Source organism: Pantherophis guttatus, chromosome 3 (genome assembly GCF_059756535.1).
Source record: "Pantherophis guttatus breed Tessera chromosome 3, ASM5975653v1, whole genome shotgun sequence".
Taxonomy (NCBI): domain Eukaryota; kingdom Metazoa; phylum Chordata; class Lepidosauria; order Squamata; family Colubridae; genus Pantherophis; species Pantherophis guttatus.
Genome location: NC_142065.1, coordinates 3,877,137 through 3,881,253, shown reverse-complemented (window position 1 = coordinate 3,881,253; position 4,117 = coordinate 3,877,137).

Below are 4,117 nucleotides of genomic sequence, written 5' to 3'. Positions count from 1 at the left end.
AAGTCTGACGTCAATCATCTAAAAATTGTTCCAAAATAATTGCAACAAAGATGATTAGGGGACTAGACGAGGCTAAAATATATAAAAGAACGGTGGCTGGAATTGGGTAGGTCTAGTTTGATGAAAAGAAGGACTGGGGGTGACTTACTAGCAGCCTTCCAATATCTCAGGGGCTGCCACAAAGAAGAGAGGGAGTCAACCTACTCTCCAAAGCACCTGAAGACAAGCAACAGATAGAAACCAATCATATATTCTGAAAAAGTCACCCAGCCAGTTTGCATGTCTAAGGTGGGACTAGAACTCTCCGTCTCCTGGTGATTAGCCCAAAGTCACCCCGTCAGTTATCATCTTAAGGCGGGACTAGAACTCTCCATCTCTGGGAGATTGGCCCAAAGTCACCCCATCAGTTATCATGCTAAGGTGGGACTAGAACTCACCATCTCCTGGTGATTGGCCAAAGTCACCCCGTCAGTTATCATCTTAAGGCGGGACTAGAACTCTCCATCTCCGGGAGATTGGCTCAAAGTCACCCCATCAGTTATCATCTTAAGGTGGGACTAGAACTCTCCATCTCCTGGAGATTGGCCCAAAGTCACCCCGTCAGTTATCATCTTAAGGCGGGACCAGAACTCTCCATCTCCTGGAGATTGGCCCAAAGTTACCCCGTCAGTTATCATGCTAAGGTGGAACTAGAACTCTCCATCTCCTGGAGATTGGCTCAAAGGCACCCCGTCAGTTATCATGCTAAGGTGGAACTAGAACTCTCCATCTCCTGGAGATTGGCCCAAAGTCACCCCGTCAGTTATCATCTTAAGGCGGGACCAGAACTCTCCATCTCCTGGAGATTGGCCCAAAGTTACCCCGTCAGTTATAATGCTAAAGTGGGATTAGAACTCACCATCTCCTGGTGATTGCCCCAAAGTCACCCCGTCAGTTATCATGCTAAGGTGGAACTAGAACTCTCCATCTCCTGGAGATTGGCTCAAAGGCACCCCGTCAGTTATCATGCTAAGGTGGAACTAGAACTCTCCATCTCCTGGAGATTGGCCCAAAGTCACCCCGTCAGTTATCATCTTAAGGCGGGACCAGAACTCTCCATCTCCTGGAGATTGGCCCAAAGTTACCCCGTCAGTTATAATGCTAAAGTGGGACTAGAACTCACCATCTCCTGGTGATTGGCCCAAAGTCACCCCGTCAGTTATCATGCTAAAGTGGGACTAGAACTCACCATCTCCTGGTGATTGGCCCAAAGTCACCCCGTCAGTTATCATCTTAAGGCAGGACTAGAACTCTCCATCTCCTGGAGATTGGCCCAAAGTTACCCCGTCAGTTATCCTAAAGCGGGACTAGAACTCACCAGCCCAAAGTCACCCAGTCAGCTTTCGTGCCTAAAATGAGACTAGAACTCACCGTCTCCTGGAGATTGGCCCAAAATCATCAAATCAGCTTTCATGCCTATGGCGGGACTAGAACTCATTGTCACCTGGTAATTAGCCCAAAGTCACCCGTCCAGCTTTCGTCCCTAAGGCAGGACTAGAACTCACCATCTCCTGGTGATTGGCCCAAAGCCACCCATCCAGCTCTCTTTCATGATTTAAAATGGGACTAGAACTCACTGTCTCCTGGTAATTAGCCCAAAGTCACCCAGCTGGTTTTAATGCTAAAGGGAGGACTAGAACTCACCAACTCCCTGATGATTGGCCCAAAGTCACCCAGCCAGCTTTTCTGCCTAAGGCAGGACTAGAACTCACCGTATCTCATTTTCTAGCCCAGTGCTCTAACCACTAGACCAAACTGGCTATTTGACAGCAGAAAATATTCAGAAAAGACATTTTAACTTATAAAATACCATCAATCGCCTGATTAAGCCAAATGCTGGAAGCTAAACTGGATTATTTCTTGGGAGAACACAGGAAGTCTGCAACGCGCTATTTCCTTGCATAACACAAGTGAAAGGGCTGGAGACCTAGCCATAATATTCAATTCTGCGGAAACCTCCCCCTGCCCTGCATCCATTGTTTCTCCTTAGCATCTGGACAAATATGGCTTTCTTTCTTCTTTTTTCCCCCCTCCTCTTTCCTTTCCCCCCCACAAAACTAATAGGTTTCCTTAAAACCAGAGGCAGGGATCCCTCTTAACGTCAATGCAAATTTCAAATTAAATCCGCACCGACATTCCCACCTTCCCAAATATATGCACGGCCACGCAATTTGCAAATGTAACCTTTTGCTGGGCCTTTGTCCTACAAGCCTGTGCATTTTTGGTCAGGATTTTAACCTCGTTGGCTCATGTTTGTATGTCTTTTTTTTTTTTTGCATTGCGGTGAGGTTGTGCAATTTTAAAAAAACCGGCGATTTTCAGCATGCAAAGTGAGGTCTGGATCTCCGATACATTCAGGAGACCGAAGGCGGTCGATTCGTTTTAAAAATTGGGGGTCAGTGTCTGAGCAACAAACAACTGAATGTGGCGGAGAAAATTTAGGCTTACTGTACAAGGTAGCACAAGTGTCATCATCTTCTTCTTTTAATGAAGAAGGGTGGAGTCTGGGCAACTGAATGGAGCTAGCAAAGTGTTTTACTGGCCGGATGCCTTTCCTGTCGTCAATGCGGAGTTTTGTTCAGCAGACATATTCTCAGTGTGCCCAGAGAGAGAAATATCTGCCTCTACCTAGGATCGAACTCGCAGCCTCCTGATTGTGAGGTGAGGGCTCCACCTCTAGGCCAATGCACCAGTGGTGGGTTGCTCCCGGTTCTGTCCAGTTCTTGCGAACCGGTAGTAAAAGCAGTGGGAGGCTCCACCCATCTCCAGTGGTGGGTTCCTCCTGGTTCGGCCCGGTTCGGCCGAGCCAGTAGCGGTGATGATATGATGTCACCGAACCGATTCTGTTTGTTCGGGAGCACAAGTATAAAGCACCATAAATCATTTTCTAATCCAGGTGAGTTTGCAGTAATACAGATAGTTCTCAATTTACAACCATTCATTTAGGGACTGTTTTTCACACTTACGACCATCACTGCATGCCCCGTAGCCCCACGTGATCCAAATTCAGACTGACTCATATTTATGACAATTGCAATGTCCTGCGGTCGTGTGATCCCCTTTTCGGGCATTCGGACGAGCAACGTCAACAAGGGAATCCAGATTCAATTAACTACTTCATTTAACAACTACTCAAGATGTCTAATTTGAGAAGTGTTTCGTTTAGCAACAGAAATGTTGGGCTCAATTGTGGTTGTGAGTCGAGGCTTAGTTGTAGCTCAAAGTGAGAATTCTGGGTGCTTCGTTCGATGATCCATTTATAGTGTGATGGTTGTTAAGGATATTCTTGGCTCATAACCGATGTTGTAGGTTATTGAGCAGAGTACCCTGTGAGTAAACACATGCAATCCTAAATTGCATTAACAGAGGGATACAATCAAGATCAAGTGAGGTACTAATACCACTCTATCAAGCCCTAGTAAGACCACACCTAGAGAACGGTTGCAGGAACTGGGTATGTCTAGTTTAATGAAAAGAAGAACTAGGGGAGATATGATGGCAGCCTTCCAATATCTCAGGGGCTGCCCCAAAGAAGAGGGAGTCAAGCTATTCTCCAAAGCACCTGAAGGCAGGACAAGAAGCAATGGGTGGAAACTCATCAAGGAGAGAAACAACCTGGAATTAAGGAGAAATTTTCTGACAGTGAGTACAATTAACCAGTGGAACTGCTTGCCACCAGAATTTGTGGATGCTCCAACACTGGAAGTTTTTAAGAAGAGGTTGGATAACCATTTGTGTGAAATGGTATAGGGTTTCCTGCCTAAGCAGGGGGTTGGACTAGAAGACCTCCAAGGTCCCCTCCAACTCAACTCTAATCTACCCTACCCTACCCTACCCTACCTTACTCTACTCTACTCTATTCTTGTCTGCTGCTCACACAGAACCATTCCCTCTCTCTCCCCACCCCAGTCCACAAAGCCGAAAAGGTTTGGAACTCTGCTCTACACAACGACTGTGTTGCTATTTTTGGGTTTGTTTAGTTTCTGCTGCAACTTGGCAAAAGCGCATAACACGAAGCCTGTTGTCATAAATATTATTGTGTCAGTCCCCCCGGATGGCTTTGCTTTGCTTTTTCCAG